Raw genomic sequence first — 21,956 nt, 5'->3', positions numbered from 1 at the left:
CTCCTCTCTTAAAAGAATATTCTAGGCAAATAGCATGCCAGAATCATTTTTGAATTTGTAAATTAAATCTGATACTTAAAAAGTATTTTACACTGTCCTATATAATATTCAATTACAAGCATACCAAAATATTGATTTAAATCTATATTCTAATTTCGGAAAGTCTAAAAGTCCTACATTAGATGAACTTTGCTATTTCTCCAGGATTCAGATTCTGTTATCCATCATTTATTTAAATACAACAGAAGGGTGCTTATGTTTTCCCAATTTGGTTGGTAACCACCAGCGATATTACATCTACAAATATTCACTAATGAAGAGAGCATTTAAAACACAAATGAGGATTACATATGAATCTCATTTGAATCGGAAACTTGACTTCCCAAAACATAATGACAAAATTAACCCAAACTTCCAAGTCTGTATCCCTTTCTTGTTGTTTGGATTATTTTATTGAGACAAAATTATACTACCTTTTCCAGAGAAGGTATCCCCATGTAATTCGATCTCTAATCTCCTGTCTCAGACTGACTGCTAGAATTCCAGGCTTGTATTACATTGTCCTGCCATAGTTTGTTGGTTTATTTAATCTAGATACAGAGTAGCAATTCTGAACTTCTCCTATGATCTTATCCACTAGAATGACTGTTCAGGCTGTATGTATTATTTTCAAAGATGTTCTAACATTGGACACAGCATATGAATATTTTCAGATGCACAGGAGGTGGTCTCTGATTGATTCCTCCATGGATCTCATTCCTTTGATAACCATTACTCGAATTTCTGACTATCTCTGCTCCCTACCTACGAATTATTCTCAAACTTTTTGGAGGACAGTTCACATGAGGACTTTCTAGTATTAAAAATTATCAATTCATTCCAGTCTTTCTCAGGACATATTTTCTACTGTTTTCTAACATTTCTACATATTCTGTGTTGTATCATTTGTGTATGTGTATTTGCACATATAAGGTCCCTCTGTGTGTATGTGTAGGTTTGTATGTACCTAAGTAAAAGTCTCAAGCTCTTATTAAGCAATCTTGCTCATGACTAGTATTCCATCACTTGAGCCATTCTTCCAAAACAGCTTTTGACTGGTTAATTATAGGTAGTGTCTCAAAGACTGTTCTGCCAATGCTGCCTGCAAACTGCATTTCCCATCCTCCTTTACATACTTAGGTTTAATTATTGAAGGAGTGTCAATTTTTAAACTGTGAATGTGAAGTGTAAGTTGTAGCCCCTGATTTTAAACCCCAGAATTCATACAAATAAAGATGTTCATACACATTACATATCCTGAGTGTACACTGTTCAAAGTGAGATCTTAAACCGGGTGTCAATGGCTCATGTTTGTAATCCTATCTACTCAAAAGACTGAGTTTTGAGATTGGAGTTCAAAGCCATCCCAGATAGAAAAGTCCTTGAGACTTGTTTTTGTTTTTTTATTTTTTTTGTTTTTTATTTTTGTTTTTGTTTTTATTTTCCCTTGGTCAGTCCTGTGGCTAGAACTCTGGTCTTGGGCACTTCCCCTCAGCTCTTCAGTTTGAGGCATCACTCAACCACTTGGGCCTCAGTGCTACTTCCGGTTTTCTAAATGTTTTATTGGAGATAACAATTTCACAGACTTTCCTGCCTGGACCGGCTTTGGAATGAGATCCTCACTTCTCAGCCTCCTAAGAAGATAGGACTGGAGGCATGAGCAACCGGTGCCCAGCTCCATGAGACTCATCTCCAATTAATCACAAGAAACCTCTAAGTAGAACTGTGGCTCAAATGGTAGGACTTTGGCATTGAGCTGCAGAGCTGAGGGACAAAATCTAAGCCCAGACATCAGGCCCAAGAACCAACAAAAGAAAAGAAAAAGAAAGAGAAGAAAAGGAAAGGAAAGGAAACGAAAGGAAAGGAAAAGAAAGGAAAGGAAAGGAAAGGAAAGGAAAGGAAAGCAATGAAAGGAAATGAAAGGAATGAAAGGAAAGGAAAGGAAATGAAAGGCAAGGAAAGGAAATGTGGTCTTTGCCACCAACTCATTGCTAGTATAATCCCTGCTTTCTCAGTATGGCCTTATTTCCAGTTAAGTCCATGCTCTTATATCTGACTTGCTTTGGAACCAGAATTATTCTTCCTTCCTACTTTTTACCAATTTTTGTTATTAGAAACCATGATTTAGAGCTAGGAGATGAAAGAGGGTGGCTTCATCCTTCATGTTCCACTTAGTAATGCTTTCTCTATATCAATCCCATAGATGAACATACTGGCCTTGGCTTTAGTATTTCAATGTTTTCTTATTTATAGAGTCTTCTATAGTGTATTGAGCCCTTATACTTAAAGACAGTACTTCTCTTTCTTTTATTCCTCTTGTTCCCCTACTGTTAATTCATGTACACTTGGGAAATAATGCACAACACACACACTTGCACACACACACACACAATTTTCTGAGAATCTTTTTCCTACTTAAAATTGGCCTTAATTTACGGAGCACTTACAAAATTTGAACTCAATGTACTCCTGGTTAATGTTTTTATAAGCCATTTAAATTTCATATTTTCTCTTTACTAAGTTTTCTCTGAAACACATGTTATGTCATGTCCAAAGATATCCTTGTGCTATTTTAGTGAAGCAAGAAAACATTCATAGTATATTAACTCCTTTAAAAGAGCAGCACTATAGATTTTTATTGGAAGTAACTGGAAGGAACTGTTACTGGAATTGGAAACTGATCAAGGAGAGGAATTGAACATAGAGGATGACAAAGTTCAAGGTAATTTGTGCTCTCCTTTTTACTGTACAAGAAAATAATCGAGGGCTTAAAGGAAACTTTGTCCTGACTTGTTCGAGTATGTTCATTACTCATATAAAATTTGTCTGTAGCCCACTTATTTATTGGGCAGTGGATTCTTTGAGGATTTGTTGTTGGGGAATTTCATTTTTTGAGTTCCAAGTATGTTTTGGGTATGAGACCCTTGTCTGTTGTATGGCTAGTGAAGATCTTCTCCTAATCTGTGGGCTTTCTCTTTGCTCTTGCGAGCTGTGTCCTTTGCCATGAAGAAACTCTGCAACTTCATGCAATCCCATTTGTCCAACCTTTCTTTCATTTGTTGTGTTTCTGGGTCTCTATTCAGAAAATATCGGCTGGAGCCAAGGAGGCCTAGGGTTTCTCCTATTCCATCCTGTAATGTTTTCAGAATATCTGCTTTGACTCCGAGGTCATGATCCATTTGGAGTTGATTCTGGTGCAGGGTGATATATAAGGATCTAGGTTTAGTTTTCTACAAGTAGTTAACCAATTTTGCCAGCACCATTTACTGAAGAGGCTGTCTTCCTTCCATTCTATTATTTTAGCTCCCTTATCGAAGATTAGTTGGTTATAGGTCTGTAGGTTCATTTCTGGGTTTTCAATTCTATTACATTGGTCCTGAGGTCTGTTCTTATGCCAGTACCAAGCTGTTTTGATTACTATAGCTTTATACTAGAGTTCATGGTTTCCCTCATTTGCAATATCTAGGATATGTATGAGTCAAGCAGAAAAGGTCAGATAATGTGATGTTAGGAAAATGAACCCTTAGATACGTATTTAAATCTTTTTTTTTTTCATACATTTGTTTCTAACTCAATTATATGATTAATTCTTTGTTGCTTTGTATGTCCCTCCCCCACAGTATAACCCCTGCTTTCACTATATTGGATTCGATATAATTTGTGGAGGAGATGGGGAAAAACAAGTCGTTTAAGGATATAGGTGGACCCATTGCAACTATGAGAAGTACAAGTTGTCATGTCGAAAACGAACTTTACAACTTTGGTTCGGGGGGAGGAAATTGGGTGTGGGAGGGGAAGCTAGTAAGGGAAGTGAAGGGTAAACAAAGGAGGAGGCTGCAATGCTTGATAAGAAATGTACTCATTATCTTGCCCATGTAATTGTAATCCCTCTGTACAGTATTTTCACAAAAAATAAAAATTAAAAAAAACTTGTCTGTAAACTTCTAGTTGAGAGTATTACAAAAGGAAACTTTATGAAATTTGAAGGCCAACATCGAAGAAAAGGAAATAACTTTGTTTTCAATGTGTTCTGCTGCAGAGAAACAAAAACATGGAGGTTTTAAAATGCCTTTTGGGTGGATATTTCACTCCTGAAATGATTCTCTTGTGGAGGAATTAGTTATTAATTCCTATAGTCTGGCCCTGTGTTCCCATAGCAACAAGGATTCCAAAAAAGCAGGATCCAGTGAATAAAATTAGCAAAAGGAGACTCTTCTCAGACCAGTGCTGCTTTAAGAAGGGTCACAAAGATATATCTGGTGGGTTTTCTGTTTTTGTTTCTGTTTGATTGTTTAGTTTGTGCTGGTTCTGGGGCTTAAACTCAGACTCTGGACCCTGTCCCAGAAGGGTTGACTTCTCTGTTTACCTGCCCCCAAAGCTAGTACTCTACTGCTTGAGCCACAACTCCACTTATGGTTTTTTGGTTTTAATTACAAGTATGAGTTTGACAGACTCTCCATCCTGGGATGGCTGTGAAATGAGATAATAACTAAGACAAGTGACACCAATTGTATCAAGAGTTCTGTTTTGAACTGAGAAATATTAGTTGAAATTTATTATAAAGCTAATATTTGACAATTTTTGAAATAGAATATGTCCAGCAAAGAAGCCATAGCTTTAACTCAGCAAAAGTAGGTGCACTAAATTATTTTTTTTTCTGCTTGGGAAGATTAGAATTGACATGATAGTTTCTCTTGGGGATATCCAAAGTCATATTTTCTTCTTTAAATTTTTGGTCTTGGGGCTTGAACTCTGGTCCTGGGCATTATCCCTCAAATCTTCAGCTCAAGATGATTGTTCTATCACTTTGTGTCCTTACTGCTTCCAGTTTTCTGGTGCTTACTTAATTGAAGATAAGATTCTCATGGACTTTTCTTCCCATGGAGAGTTTGAAACTCTATCCTCTGGTCTATGCCTCCTGATTAGCTAGGATTACAGACATGAGTCACTGGCACCCAGCTCATATTTGCATTTGTGTGCACTTACTGACACTATGTAGACAAATCACAGAAATTTGAATGAAATAATGACATTTCATCTATTCAGAGTAATTGAAATAGCAATAAATATGTCCTCTTTTTTGTGATACCTTAATGACTGATTAGCTATGGGACCCTTACATTAGCATCCTCTGCCTACTGGATAGGTGGACTTTATAGCAGAAAATGTTCATAGACAAATAGAGAAAGACTGAGATTTTTAGAAAGCAAAGGAGATCGGGTATGAAAGATCAGCATAGAAGGAGATATAACTTGTTACACAGAGATTAAGAACTAGCGTAAGAGATTTAGAATGCTAAATGCAATGAGGAATAAGCCTAGATAAATAAGACTAATTCTTCCATATCCAAACATGGCTCCATAGAACAGTATCTTGTATACCTTACTTACTATCATTTATTCCTTCTATCTCGAATTATTCCATCTCTTTTGTCATAACTATTAACTACCCTCTGCGTTTTTGGTGCTGTGCCTTACCAAAATGATTTCTAAATCTCACTGAGATTAACCTTTTTACTGTAATTAGAAGTGACCACTCAAATACCTGGAATCTTTGGATTTCTAGTATTAATCTTCACCTATTATCTAAGCACATTCCTGGAATTAATTGCCATGACCTAATGAACAATACTTTTTTTCAACACAGTATCCTAATATAGGTAAGCACATAAATTAGGGATTCTTATCAGGTATCAGTATGGATGGAGCAATTATATATTCCAAGTATGGGTTCTTTATTTTGCATTTACGAATTAAATGACCTTTTTCTGCCAGTCCTGGGGTTTGAATTCAAGGCTTTTTCCCCCTCAAGGCTAGCAATCTACCACTTGAGCCACAGCACCTCTTACTGTGTTTCTTTTTCTGTTTATGTGATACTGAGGAATTTAACTCAGGGTTCCATGCATGCTAGGCAATAACTGTACCATGAAGCCACATTTCCAGAGCCCTAAATGACTTTCTTAAGATGGTATTACATTTTCATTCCATTACACGGTATCACAATTTTGGCCAGGTGCTGAAAAGGCAGTAGAAAACAATACTAAATCTAGTCCCATCACTAAGAAAGTACAGTTAAGACCTGCAGGACTCATAGAACTGTTGCATGTAGCATTATTATGTAAAAGAGCATAAAAAGGAATACCATTCTGCTTCCACTTTCAAGGTCCAGCCAAATACTTAATACTGTTTTTTAGTTGAAAGTGTTTCCTAGAAAGGAAGGAGGAGGAGGTGGAAGGCAATAGTGGAAAATATGTGTATTAGCTTACTCTCGAATTTTTTCACATTTTAAAAAGTGCTACTGATTAACTCCCATTTTTCTCAAATTCACTATGCTCTCTGTGCAAGACACAGATAAATGTAGAAATTTATTCTGGTCGATAGTCACATATACTTAACAAAATATATTTATATAAAAAAGATACTATATTGCAAAGTATAAAGTTCTTCTCCTAGTTTTGAAAAGATTGCTCCAATTTTCTTTGAGGTTTAATGAACTCAGTATCACAATATTCTCTAATTCCTGTAACATCCAAGGCATGAAAACATTATTTGAAATTCTAATAGTTTTATAAACAAAGGTACATAATAGCTTCCTTGCTGCAGAGACATGTGATGGAAAGTATTGTTGATTGTATTATAATACTCTTGTTTTTTCTCATTTTCTCAAGTGTTACATATCTTCACAAATAACTGTATGACCTAGATCAGCTTCCTGTAAGTTAGATTCCCCTCTAATCTGGAATGTCAAGATAGGTCATATGACTTACTTCAGCTTACAAAATTGAACCAGAAGCAAGCGCTGAAAAAATATTTCTAGAGGAAGATTTTAATCCCATTGTCTATTCCTAACAGATGATTGTTTTCCCATATCTATAAAAGCAGCATATTTTGTGGCTCAAGTGGTAGAGTGCTTGCCTTGAGCTGAAGAGCTGACGGCAACACCCAGGCTCAGAGTTCAGGCCCACGACCGGACCCAAAGTTAAAAATAAATAAATAAATAAAAATACCATATTTCCAGAGGGAGTCTTCCTTCAAATTATATTCTGGAAGACTAAAGCATGTGAAATAAAGGCAAAACTCAAATTCAGCCTAATATAACACAGCAAAAACTAAGCTAATATTAGAATAAATATTTTGATGTTAGTTTCTTACCAACCTTGTACACCTTCATAAGAAATGAATATAGAATACCAGAATTTAACAAATTCTAAAGAAGAAGTAAACAAATATGTAAAATTTCCTGCTTGATGCTATTACATTTTTTCTATCAATAAGCATTCTCATTGTGGTCACTTGCATATGGGGTTATCTTTTCTATAGATGAGTTTAATCATTCTTGAGTATTATATCTAATGTCCACAATCATTATCTAGACATTGTGATTGAGATGTGGAGAAACAAAATGCCTACATTTCTCCTTCATATTCACCTTCTCCTTTTTCTAATATGAATTTTCATCCTTTCCCCAAAATCTCCTATTAATAAAGAATGATTTACTCATTGTGGATATTAAGCAAAAGTCATCCATGCAAGAATTTCATTCTTTCAGAAATCGCTTAAATAAATCACAGTGGCTGTTAGAAGAATAAAACATGATTTTCCTTCTCTGGTTTCCACCATAGTGTCTGAACATGACTCTAAATATCTAATAAACCATTTGCTTTGGCTAAGCTTTTAAAAGGAATAAATAGGAATTTTTTGTTTGCTTTTGAGAGACCTGAAGTAATGTTGCAATAACATTGTGTGTTGAGAGGCTAAATTTTATCAGAATCTAAACTTAATGAAAAATAGATGATTTCAAGATAAATAACTTGCAGGTACATTTTGAACGTGACATATACAAAGAGACATTTTTTTTTCTTTTCCTCTCCATACTGATTCAACTTCAATAAGCAGTTCAAATAATTCAAATAGTAATGTTTCTTTCAGACATAGATTAGGCACAAGAAAGGTAGAAAAAGAGAACAAGTATTGGGTGATGCATTCTTTAAAAATACCAGTCAAATAAATATAAACCATATTACCAAAAATAGCAGTCGAATGCTCTTGAAAAGAGAAACTTTTTAAACAGAGTGCATAAAAAGCGACAGTGCCAGAATTGTTTCAGGAGCTGCTCTCTGGGATTTAAAGTTTCTAGGAGGTGACAATGTTTTAATCAGTATTACTTTCAGGAATAATTTTAATTTTTTTAGTTAGATTTCATTGAAGAAATACGTTTTTCAAATCTAATGAAAGTATAACAGAACATAGTAGGAAGTATGCTACACATTCATTGCGGTAGGCAGAAAAATACGTTCCCAAAAGATCTATTGTCCCCAAATATGTAATCTCTGAAATGTAGATTTGGGTTATTAGTAAAACAATCATCTTTCCTTACCCAAGAGGAACTATACTCAAATGGGTACTTAAATGTCCCAGATTTAGTTGGAAAGGGCAATGATTGGGCCTAACCATCAGAAAAATGTATAGATGGTACATTTGAAAATAAAGGAAAAGAGAACAACCAGATTGTGAAATCAAAAATAAAGGAAAAGACAACAACCATATTGTGAAATTTCTGGAAAGTGGAACAGAAAATAAATGGCTTGTAAAGTTCATTTTTCGACATTACAATTTGCACATGTCATTGTTGCAATCGGTCCATCTGTATACCTAGTTAAATGATTTGTTTTTGCCCTTCCCCTCCACAAATTATACCAACATCAACTACAACTTTGGTGTCGGGGTTAGGACCAGACCAAGTGTTGGGACATAGAGAGAGTATGGGAATGGTTAGGAAGGGGAAATAAAGAGGAGGCAACAATGCTTGATAAGAAATCTGCTCGTTATCTTGCCCATGTAATTGTAACTCCTTTGTGTGGTATTCTCACAATTTAAAAAAAAGAAAAAAAAAGTAAATTCCTTTTCCCCTAGAATCATCTGAAAATATTTCAGCTCTGTTTGTGGCTAGATTTTAATCTAGTGAGACTTCTTTTAGATATCTGTCCTTTAGAACTGTAAAATTATAAATATGTATAATGCAATCCATTAAACTTGAAGAAATTTGTTACAGCAGACTTGCTTTAGTAAACTAAACTCAACTACACAGTTTTCCTGATGCAACTACTGGGACACCACATGTCCTAGTTTCTAAGAATAAGTAAAAATTGCCACCAGTTTTGTACACATGTATGATGTACATACTAAGGGCTTTGCATTAATGAAGTCTTGAAATTCTAAAGAATATCTAAATAAGCAGCTCCCTATCTTTATTTTCACTTTTGGGGATCACTAAGTACCAAAGACTAGGGTAAGAATATAGAAATGGGTCTCAGAGGTTTTGAATTGAGTAATAAATTTGTGGATTGAACAAGACCACACTAACGCTACCAGCACAACTATATTTATTGCAGCATTATTTACCATAGCTAAGATATGGAACCAACCCAGATGCCCCTCAGTAGATGAATGGATCAAGAAAATGTGGTATATATACACAATGGAATTCTATGCCTCCATCAGAAAGAATGACATTGCCCCATTTGTTAGGAAATGGAAAAATTTGGAAAAAGTTATATTAAGTGAAGTAATCCAGGCCCAAAGAAACATAGGTCCCATGGTTTCCCTTATTTGCAATATCTAGTATATGTATGAGTCAAGCGGAAAAGTTCACATAATGTGATGTCAAGAAAATGAACCCTTAGATATGTATTTTAATGTTTTTTTCTTTCATGCATGTGTTTCTAACGCATTTATAAGATTATCTCTTTGTTTCTTTGTATGTCCCTCCCCCACAGTATAACCCCTGCTTTCACTATATTTGATGTCAGTATAACTTGTGGAGGAGATGGGGAAAAACACGTCGTTTAAGGATACAGGTGGACCTGATGAAATAATGAGAAGTACAAGTTGTCATGTCCAAAACGAGCTTTACAACGTCCGTGGGGGGGGAGGGGGAGAAGGAGAAGGATTGGGATTGGGGGGGGACGGGGGAGGCTGGGAATGGAGGTGAAGGGTAAACAAAGGAGGAGGCTGCAATGCTTGGTAAGAAATGTACGCATTATCCTCCTGCCCATGTAATTATAACCCCTCTGTACAGTACGTTCACAAATAAAATTAAATTAAATTAAAAAAAAAGAATATAGAAATGAAATCTGTCTCCTGATATTATATGTCATTTTGAGTGACAGTTCCTAAAATAATAAAGAAATGTAAAACCAAAACAGAAATTCAATTTTTTATCTTTCCGGTGCTTCCAACAGAAATGAGAAAATCCAGTAAAGATACAACAATTCCAAGCTGTTATTAGATATTATAGGATCACCAGAAGGAGAAAAGGAAGATAACAAAAATGGGCCCCCTGAAACAATGGGAAACAAAATCTACACTTACAGACTGATATTGCTAGAAAATAGTTTCCAGTATGCTGTCTTTATTTTTTAGATTTCTTTACACCACAACTTTCCTTCCTAAGGAAATGACTCTTTTTTAATATGCAAGTGTTTGCACCCTGTACCCCAGCAACAAATAATGTTTCTAGATGTAAACAAGCATGATACTAAGAGTAACCAAGACTACTTCTGTTGCTATAATTGATAAATAAGAATGATATTGGGAAATAGTAAAAAAAATACTGAACTTTTTCATATCTTTCCTCTTCTCCAACATGAGAAATCCTAGCCAAGATATGTAAAACATTAATAAATGATTTTTATATTTTGTTGTTTACATTAAAGCAAATACACTTTTCTTCTTTGTAAGCCTGATCTTTGAAAGAGTCACACCCTCACATTTATTTTATAGACAAAATTTTACTGCTGTGGTTTAGGTGCTTTCCTCCCTTTGGGTGTTGCTCTCTATTATTTTGGCAACTTCATAGAAAAACAAGATAAATTTATTATACTTATGTTAAAATTTTCAAAGTCATACTGTCTTCAAATGTTTTCTTTTCATTTCTTCACTGCTAATTAAAGTTTATTGGTTGTTCTTTAAATGATAACAAAAAAGTCATATTTTACCATATATTGTCGGTGAAATCAGGTGGGTCTGTGATTGCTTTTTAATTGGATTCAAGTATTTCTTTGGCTATTTTCATTATTGCCTTTGTTCCAGTCTTCTAAGCAGGAACGGGTTAAATAAAAAGATTATCCTAAGGAATAGGATGTTAGTGATGATAAAAAAAAAAATACATGTATAATTAAAGTTTCATCTCTTAAGAGATTGAAAGGCTCAGAAGACATTTTGCTATTACTGGCATGGTTAAGTTGACTTCAGTGTTTTAGATCTTAAACGAAGTATAAAGCATGTAAAATGTGACAGTTGTTCCAAACAATGATTTTGGCTTATACTTTCCTACTCCAATGAGATGAGTGACTACTGTCAATGAAAACTCTGACAAGGTTGGAGGGCATATCGATTTTAACTTAAAAGGGTTAATGTTAGAAAGCCAAGGAGATTCCTAAAACACCACTGCCTATCACTTAACAATTATACTTATGGCATATAAACATATAAATGTGAATTGAGTGAGAAGGGTTTGATTTACACAATTCACTGACAACTAAAACCGGAAAACACATCTCTAAATTTATATAAACTAGTATATCTACTGAGGATTCAATTTTTTTTGGTAATAAAACATATGTGTGTGTATTTTTCCTTTAACAGTGTTGGGATTTGAACTTAGGGCCTCAAGTTTTCTACACAGGCTCTTGACTGTTCAGCTATACCTCCCATCCCTTTTTGTACTGGTTATTTTTGAGACAAAGCCTTAGAGATAAGGCTCTAGGCCTGGGCTTTGCTTGGGCCATGATGGGCCTATTTTAGGCTTTGTGACTTCACTACTTGGCAGGTGTACACTGCCACACCAGTGTCTCTCGGTTGAGCGGAGTCTCTCGGACATTTCTGTTGAGCCTGGAACTGAAATCCACCTGATCTCAGCCTCCCACGTAGGTAGGGTGACAGGAGAGAGCCCCTGCCAACTGCGTTTGAATGTGTGCCCCCAGTTTAATTCTGGGCTGGCCTGGATGGTAACCCATTTACACTTTGTACACCGCTTGAATGACAGGCACAAACCACAATGCCCGGCTTAATTGGCTGTGGTGGTGTCTCATGAACTTTTTGTCCGGACTAGCCTTACAATACAGTACTACAGGTCTCCTCTTCCTGAGCAGTGAGCTCATAGGCATGATCTATGGTGCCTGACACTTTCAGAAGCGACTGGTTAGGGAGATTCCTGGCCCTGATGGGCCCCTTGGACTGCTGAGGCCCATCCCTTTGATTTGTAGCCCCTACATGTTTCTGTCCCAGCTGCCCCTGCCACCGGCTGACAAGGAGCCCTGTTCAGGCTGGCGTTCATGTCCAGGCATGTGTGCCCCAGGGTCAGCCTTGAGCTGACCCTGAGGCTGAAGCTCCTGAGGCTCTGAGCCCTGAGGCTGAAGCGCCTGCCCTGCAACAAACCCAGTGGCTCCTGGGAATCCCTTCTGGATCTCCTGGCAACACACAAACATGCTTCTGCAGCCAGGCGACCATGGCTCACGCCTGTAATCCTAGCTACTCAGGAGGCTGAGATCAGAGGATCACTTCAAAGCCAGCCCAGGCAGGAAAGTCCATGAGACTCTATCTCCAGTAAGCCAGTAGGAACTCAAAGTGACGCTGTGGCTCAAGGGGCAGAGCGCTTGTCTTGAGCTGAAGAGCTGAGGGACAGCACTCAGGACCAGAGTTCAGGCCCCAGGACTGACAAAAAAAAAAAAAAATCATAAACATGCTTCTGCTCTAAAGCGTTTACCTGGGCATGGGTGCGGGGCGTGGTGTGGGGAGATGAGGCCGTGCTGTGAGCCTGGGGCCCAGGACGCCTGGTGCCCAGGATGCCTGGTGCCCATGCCCTCGGCCTGCTTCCCGCCAGGAGGGTTGGGTTTACATTCCTACCTGGACACGGCTCGGAGCCCAGCACCCCTGCTTCCCCTGGCACTGTGGGTGAGGCCGGGTGCCCCTCTCTGGGCAACTCCGGATCACTTCCCTGGCACTCCACGGAGAGGGCATGGGAGGAGGCACCAACGCGAGGGGGCCTGGAAGGAGCACAGGCGGTTATCAGAATAGTATTCATTGATATGCTACCTTGCTAGTACTGCATCACGTGGTGCCGTGGCTGAGGTAATGGGGCGGGCCGGCAGGGGCCTGGGCTCCCTGCGAAGCTGGCCTTGGCCAGGTAGCACACTGGCGCTCACGCTGACTGCTCTCACTGGCTCCCACACAGGCACCACTTACACACTCCAGCTCATGCCAGCTCCGGTTTGCTTCCCTGTTCTCGTTCACACACACACTCTCACAGACTTACGCCCACATCTGCATGAGCTTGCCTGCACACTGGCATCCTTGCTCAAGCACAATGTACAGGCACGCGCACACATGCATCCCCCCCAAACATACGTTAACACTGCTTCTCTGCTCTGGCGCACCCCACACTCCATTCTTCGCTTTAGAGATCTGACAACAAACACGTTTCATCAGTTAAAGTAATCATAGTAAAATAAAGGGTATTTCGGGCTGCAGGGGAAAGTGCATGTTGTTTGGGACCTCGGCCCCCACCTGTGGCAGGCAGTGGGTCCCTTCAAGGTTGAGCCCCTGAGCCAGTGACCCCTGCGGCCCAGTGTCCTCCTGTGCCCTGTACTGGGCACAATGAAGTTGCTGAGCTCTCCTGCCCCAGCCTTGGCCCACAACAAAAACCACTAAAAAAATATACTCTTCATTTTACAGCCCAGCACAGGGAGGAGGGCCTGATGCTGGGGGAAGGGCGGTGCCCACCGGCCTGCACGCAGGGCTGGGTGTGGGTGCCGGGCCTGGGGCATGTGGTGGGAGGCTGGATGGACGTGGCAAGGGGAGCCAAGGCCCCATCCTGGGCTCATGTGGAGGGCCTCTCAGAACTCCATAGTACTCACTACTTGGCTCCTCGAAGGTGGCAATGAGGATCTGCTGTGGTGAGGGGATGGCGAGGAGTTCGCCCATGTCCAGGGGGGCACTTGGGGGGGGCTTCCTCCTCCTCCCGGGTCTCGTACAGCGTGCTGATGTGGAGCAAGGGATGAGTAGTTACGGCTCAGGATGGTGAGGGGGTCGGCCTTGCCCAGGTTGCTTGGTGACAAGGGGGCTGCAACGGGGACTGGAGGGCAGGGGGGGTGGAGCAGACATGAAATGGTCCTCTGGGGGGAAGCCCTGTCCAAGCAGGATCTGTGGGGTACAGGATTTCCTTCTCTGGGAGCGGAGCATCTTTAGGGGTGCTGTGGCCAGCCCCAGCCCACACTCCTCTGTCTGCGATAGGAAGCCAGACAGAGGCTCCGGGAGGCAGATAGGGCTGCAGGTACCGGCTTGGGCTTGGCCTTCTTGGTGCCCAGGATGTAGGGGTGCACATCCAGGGAGAAGTGCTGGGCATGCTTCTTGTTGGAGGTAGGGGGCGGGGCTGCCTCACTGCCTCCTCCCTTGTAGTGGTGGGCTGCGCTTGCCAGCGTCCAACAGCAGGGCGATTAGCGTGTCTGCGGCCATCTTCCTGGGCACGGGCTTTGGCATCTCCGCCTTGCTGTTCTCGATGCACATGATGGCCAGCGGCTCCTTAAAGGGCTGTGGTAGGGGGTTGCTGGTGGGGATCCACTTCACCTTATTCCGGGGTCGCTTTGAGCCATCGGCCTCGGCAGGGTTGGCGCTGGGGTCCACGATCTGAATGCCAGAGTTGAGCACCGTGGGTGTGGCGTGGTGGTTGGACTGGGCCAGGGGGCCAGCAGCTGCCATACCACGTTGTCCTACATGAGGTCGCTCTCGTTGGTGATGAAGTCCAGCTGGTTGAGTGACTTGATGTGGTCGCAGTTCTTGTTGCAGAACATGGCCAGGATGTTGATGTCGCAGAACTGGGAGCGGCGCCACTGCCGGCGGGTCTTGATGCCCACCTTGTGCAGATTGTCGAAGATGAAGTTGCTCTTGCAGAAGATGAAGAAGAGGTGGATGAGGTTGACGATGATGATCAGGTTCATGAAGCAGAGCAGGACAATGTCCACTCCCATGATGATCCCCTGCAGCTGCACCCAGGGCAGATTGCAGTTGACAGGCACCACGGGGCCCCACCGCTGGCCAGGCCGTTGGGCGAGGTGCCTAGGGCACATGTGAACTCGTTCTGCTTCTGGGTGGCATAGTAGGTGCACAGGTAGGAGATAGGCATCATGCTGAGCAGGAGAACGAGCACATGCCGTGCCAGGTACAGCTTGATCAGGAAGTTGCTGCGGCCATGGCGCTCCAGGTACTTTTCGAACAGGTTCTGCTCGCGACTCTTTTCCTTCTCAGCATTCTTGATCTCCTGCTTCTCGTGCTTGGTGATGCCAGGGCCTTTGGACTGGATCTGCTTTTGGATCTTGGGAGCACGGCCCTCGGGTGCCCGGGGTAGCAGTTGTCGATCTCCTGCAGCAGGAAGTTGAGCTCAGAGGTGAGGCGTGTGGAAGCCAGGAACTCCCAGCCAAGCGTGGGCAAGTACATGATGGCGGCAAAGGCAGGCAGGGCGTAGGACAGGAATTTGTGCTCAAACAGCAACAGCCACAGGCTGGCGTCCACCCCAGGCAGCGCATCCCGCAGCTCCATCCAGCAGTAGCCACGGGTATACAATGCCTGGTCGCGGGTGAAGTTGTGCAGGGTGTAACAGTAAATGGTTTCCTCTACCAGCCCTCACGCCCCCGCCCCATGAACCACCTCCTAGAGCAGTCGGTGGACATGGATTTAAATTTTTTAGAATATATATTTTAACATTCATGTGAAAATATTAGATTATTTTTAATTGTTTAATTTTAATTTTTTTAGTCATGGGGCTTGAAATCTGCGACTGGATGCTCTCCCTCAGCTTTTCAACTCAAGGCTAGTGCTCTACCACTTAAGCCACTGCCAGTTTTTTGGTGGTTCATTGGAGATAAGAGTCTCATGGACTTTCCAGCCTGGGCCTTTCCAGATCTGAGCCTCTATAGTAGCTAAGTTTATAAGCATTAGCCAATGGTCCCTACCTACATAATTATTTTTTACATAATTATGAAGAATTTAGTGGAAGTCCCATACAATTATATGTTGTGTAATGATCAAACTATATCATATCCATTAGTTGCTTTAAGTAACATTACATTTTTAGGAGACTGCTCAAAAAACTTGTCTTTTGGATGTGTTGAAATATCTATTATTAACTATAATAACTTTGCTTATTGTGGTACACAAATAATATATTTATTTTATTCATTGAAGTCTGCTAATTAAGGTATAAAACATGAATGTAAAGTGAAAGAAATTCATGGTCCAATACTTGTTTTAAGAAAACAAATATATCTTTTGTTTTCAATTATAATTCTGTGGGAATGTGAAACATTAATTGGTTTAACAGCTAAAATTGATAACAGTTACATCATAACAAGTTGATTCAAACTTGCTTTTGAAAATTACATACTTAACACAAATATAATTCCACATTCTTCTACTACATAATTTAAAGTACAGTAACACAAACCTTGGTGTTAGTGGCCTCTTGTGTAGAATCCTAGAAAATCAGGAGGATAAGACTTGAAGATTTTGGTTCAATGTCAGCCTAAACAGACAAAAATGTGAAAACATCTTCACTTATCCCGCAAAAAGAAGAATGTGAGGATATGGCTCAAAGAATAGAGTGTCATCATTCATTAGCAAAAACATCTAAGGAGACCATGAAACACAGATTTTAAGCCCCACAAATGTGGCTTGCCTTGCTTGCATGAGGCCCTGGGTTCGATTTCTCAGCACGACATAAGCAGAAAGAAAAAAGCCAGAAGTGGCCATGTGGTTAAAGGGGTAGAGCTCTAGCCTTGAGCTGAAGAGGTGAGGGACATGGCCGAGGACCAGTTCAGGCCCCAAGATGGGATCCCCCGCTAAAGTTAAGTACTATGAACATCAGTAATCAAGCCAAAATAGTAGAAAAGATCATGAGAAATGTTTTGTAAATATATGGAAGATAAATTATTTCGCAGAATTTTCATTCAGCAGAGAGAAAAGTGAAAGTTTCATTTGTACAATCTCATTGTCCTGGTTTGTGTTGAAACCTGGCTATTAGGTTACACATGAATGAGTAGATTGGATTAGCTGACACAGGAGAGATTGCCTGGGACTCTGCACCATCCCATACTGCAAAAATCTAAAATCATGCTTCTTAATTTAAATGAAACCTCATGTTAGGGACTGTTCAGTCCACATAGACAGAGGTCCTCATTTTGAGGCTTCAGGCCAGTGCTTTTGTTGATAAACAAGCCTGATTTACTGCCCTTCCCTTGTGTAACTATACCTTCCTTAGCTGGCACCTAGCAAGTCTTTGAGCTTCACCCCCTACCTTAATCTCTCCTTTCTCGTGCTTCAAATCGTTTCACATGTTATCTATGTCTTACCATCAGTTATTTTCTAACTAGTCCCCGCCAGAAAACACTTATGTTCATGTAAACCCACTATAAATATCCTAGTTATAAAAGCGAGTAAAGGTTGAGCATTGGCCGAGGCTCTCATGTGTAGGTTTGCTCTCTAGTAAATCTGTGCAACACAATCACTTTTTTTTTCTCCATGGCTTTAGAGTCTAAACACTGATTGATTTGGTTTGAGGTAATCCCGTTTATCCAGATTTACTTCTAGTTTTGTGATTCAGGATTTTTGGAAGTTCTTATATGTTAGGGGAAGCCCTAACAATATTACTGTAATATTGTCAAGGCTGAAATTAAGGTCTTTGATCCATTTGGAATTTTCTGGTGCAGGGGGATGATTAAGATTCTAACGCCAGTTTTCTACATAAAGCCAATTTCACCAACATAATTTTTGAAGAGGCTGTTTCTTCCACCTTCTATTTTTGGCTCCCTTTTCAAAGATTATGCACATACAGGAGTGAATTCATTTCTGGGTCTTCAGTTCTGTTTTATTGGTAGAATTCTGTGCTTCCATCAGAAAGAATGACATTACCCCATTCCTGAGGAAATAGAAAGACTTGAAAAAAATATTAACGGAATAAGTCACAACCAAAGAAATGTATACTGCATGGTTTTCCTCATTTGTAATAACTAGAATATTCTCATAAATCTACAATTTAATCCAATAGTTACTAAAAGACAAATAAATACAATTGGGCATGATTAACTGCAACACTGTAAGCATTCACATGTTGAGAACAAGGGAAACTATATTCAGGAGAGGATCACAATGGCTCAATAGCTATGTGCACATGACCATATAAAATCATAGTTATTGCAATGAACTCTAAGAATCAATCATACATGTAAAATACATATATCAATATATAATTTTTAAAGAGCTAATGAAAATAAGCAGATTCCATATAAATTCAAAAGGAAACTTCTAAGTTTAATAGATAAAATTGCAGGAAACTTTTCAACACATGTACTAAAATACCTAGAGGAAATTGTGAGAGAGAAATGATGAAAGGTAGAATTGCTAACTATTGAAGAATTCATTATCAGTTTCCAAAACTATACCAAGAGCTGGGTTGAAGCTTAGTTGTAGATTATCTAATATGTACAAAGCCATGGGTTCAATCCCAAAGAAAGCCAAATAATTACTTAATAAATAGTAAGAATAAATAAAATAATTACTTGGAATAAATGCTTTCATATTAGAGAGGCCTGAATCCTCAAACAGTAAACAAAATAATATCAACTCTTGTACCCAATGACATGAATCTGCAAGAATGTAGAGGAAATGGTTTGCCTTTTCTATTCTTTCTTTTCCTTTTCTGTTTCCTTCTTTCTTTCTTTCCTTTGTCATTACTGGTGCATGAAGTTGCTAAGGCTCTGACTACTTTAGACTATTTTTCAGATGAGGACTTACTTTTTGGCCAAGCCTCCCTTAATAATCTCTTACCTATGGCTTCCACAAATTTGAGGAAACAGGGAAATTACACAAAATCTAGCTTTCTCTGTTATATAGTTTCTCACTATTTTTTTTTTTGTCAGAACTGGCCCTGGATCCCAGTCTTGTAAATCTCTGCCTTCTAATTAGGAAGGAATATTTCATCTCAAGCTTGGACCCAGACTATTTATCAATGAAACATTCAATATTGACTTCTGTTTTCTAGATATCCTTAAATTCTATTGAGGTTACTCTGTATTTTTCTGATGTTAGCAGAAGAGCATAGTGAAATCCCTTGAATATTTTTTCCAGTTTCTTTAAATGTTTATAGTATGATATCACAAAGAGGACATTAATATTTCAAAAGTGCCTATGCAGACTTCAGTTGTTTTATTTTGTGCACCTATTAAGTCCTATATAATTTTGTATCAACTCTACATTTTTCAGATACTTTTTTTCCCAAAAATAAGGCTCTCTCATGCTCCCCTTTTATAATTAAACCCATTTCTTCTCTTGGTCTCATCTAAAGCTTATTTCGTCCTGGTCACTGATAGCTTTTCTCCAAATTCTAGGTCATGCACTAAATAAGTTTTTAGGATTGCCTTCAAATCTATGATAGATTATTCTCAGTTGTATGCATTAAGGCAATTCGATTTGCTTTTTGGTTCTGTTATTAGGGAATGTAGCACAATTCACTTCCCATTCACCTGAAGAAAGCCTGAATTGATTTCCATTTCTTTGTCTAGAGGAAATAATGCTATATAAAGCTGTTTATAAATCTTTTTGGCCTTTTGCTGAAGGTTACATTTTATTTATATGAGAGAAAGCCTGAAGGGCTCAATTCCTGTGGCATACAGTCGTTGCATATTTCATATTCTAGGACTCTGTCAAACTGTTTTCAGATGTGGGTTTCCTATTTGACATTGCTGCCAGCATCCACTTTGTCTGTTTCTTGCATTTAACATGGTCATTGTTATATTATGTGAAGTAATTATCATACATGTTTTGTGATGTCATTTTATTTTTAATGTGCATTTATTTGATCACTGACGATGCTTTTCTTGTAAATAACTGTACTATGAAGATTAAATGATAAAAGTCGCAGATATTTTTTAAATTACTTTGACAAAGGGATTGAGCTGAGAAAACTTCATAGAGGCAAATTTAGTAGGAATTGATGAAACAGTTACAAATAACACAGATATGCCTTCCAGCAAGTTGTAAAATTAATTGTGAGAATGTTGGGGAATATCTAAGTTGAGAAGAAAGGAACAAACAAACTAAATTAAAATTTATCCTTTCAGAGATGCAGCCTTGATAGTTCAGGAGGCTATCATGGAAAATAAGACTACACATGAGTGGAAGCTGCAAGGGAGGAAATGGAGGTATTAGACTTAAAATGGAAACTTCCTGTTACAAAGAGTAAAAGCTAACAATGATTGAGGGAAGACAGAAGAATAGGATTCATGAAGTCTGGAGAATAATTGAAAGTAGAAAAATATTCCCAAATAACAACATACATTTTCTGGAAGACATTTCCATTTGAACTATTTATATCATATCCTTTTAATACACAATCAACAGAGATACATTGTTTTTGTCTTTTGTCCCTCCCTCCCTCCTTCCTGTCTATTTTCGTTTCTTTATCTCTCTCCCCCTCTCTCTTTTTCTTTATCTCTTTTTTCCTTCTTTTTGTGTCTAAGGAGAACATGGTAGAGGGCCTGAACTAAGCTATACTATAGTGCTTGTGGGGTGAGTTCTTTATGTTGGCTCAAACAAACAGTTTTAAAATACTTAGAGTTTTATATTTTTTACATTGTCTTATTTCTTTTCAATTATAGCATAACTAAGGCAATTTTTAATTTAAACTCATGATTTTGATATTTTACATAATACATTTACCATGACTTGAAATTCCCATTCAGTGTAAGGAAAAAGTAAGAAATAAGTGACATGCCTTTCTGGCATCTCACAACTTTCCCTCATGCATCTCTACTAACCAGAAGATGCTTTTAAGTACTCACTCCAATGGTAAGGATGTTTGGTGCCAGACTCCTTCGGACATGAGTTTGAATTAGCCAGTGTTGATTTCCAAAGCAAGATATCCCAGCTAGTGATTTCTTTCCCTCATCTTTAGATTGACTGGGCTTCCTAATTTTTCATTTGCTGAATCACATATATAGACTGAATGCCTACTTCTTCTTAGGAACGAAAGTGAGAAAACTGAGAAGCCATATTTTGAGATGTTAAATCTCAGTCTCTATTAAAAGGCCAGTGATTGAATGGGGGACTAATGTCTCAAAGACCAGCAGGAAGCAAATGTACTTAACACTGAGCCTTGAAGGATGGAGAGGAACAAAAGAACAAAAACAATACCATCAAACCAATTCAGGATTTGGGACTCCAGGATGACCAGAGAATGCATGCAGCCAGGAACCAGGACACAGGACACAAACACAGAAGCACATGGAATGATATAAAGGCATCTGAGCTGGTCCAGGTCAAGGAGCAGAGTCAGAGAAAACTCCCAGTTCCAGGGACTGGGCCTGACAGGTTTAATAACTATCATTCAGGTCCCAGCTCCTGCCTCCAGGAATTCAAGGTTGCACATCATCTAGAAGGTAGGGGCTTCTCCTTCCTTCATCATGAAGAAGAGAAGCCAGACCCTCCCATCCATCACGTGGCCAAGATGTCTCTGGCCAGGCCTACTCTCTCCCCTTCAGAATGAATTAATAAATTTGCATCTTTCTCCTCAATCATAGTACTTGTGTTAATATTTAGTAAGCTTTTTGGTAACATTATGTGAGGTAAACAATAGCCATATTTGACTAATCTTTTCTGTGTTTATCACAGTAGTGTTTAAGTATGTCAATGTAGCACATACTATCCCATAGTTCATAATAAAACATTGTTGATATACTAAATGCATTATAATACTGGCACCCTCATTTACCGTCTTCCATATTACTATTAAAAAGCTTGCTACCTATGGAAAATGTTTTAAAAATGTACAGTTTCATGGTATATATTTGCAAAATGCATTAAAAAATACAA

General features: G+C 39.1%; 1 pseudogene; it reads right to left on the bottom strand.

The window, feature by feature from the left end:
* LOC122104621 overlaps positions 1-21,471 on the bottom strand; it is a 118,986-nt pseudogene extending 97,515 nt beyond the window's left edge.
* Positions 21,472-21,956: the final 485 nt, after the last annotated feature.

This window comes from Dipodomys spectabilis, unplaced genomic scaffold (assembly GCF_019054845.1).
Source record: "Dipodomys spectabilis isolate Male_0828 unplaced genomic scaffold, ASM1905484v1 ptg000028l, whole genome shotgun sequence".
Classification (NCBI taxonomy): Eukaryota; Metazoa; Chordata; class Mammalia; order Rodentia; family Heteromyidae; genus Dipodomys; species Dipodomys spectabilis.
This window is presented reverse-complemented; position numbering and strand designations above follow the sequence as displayed.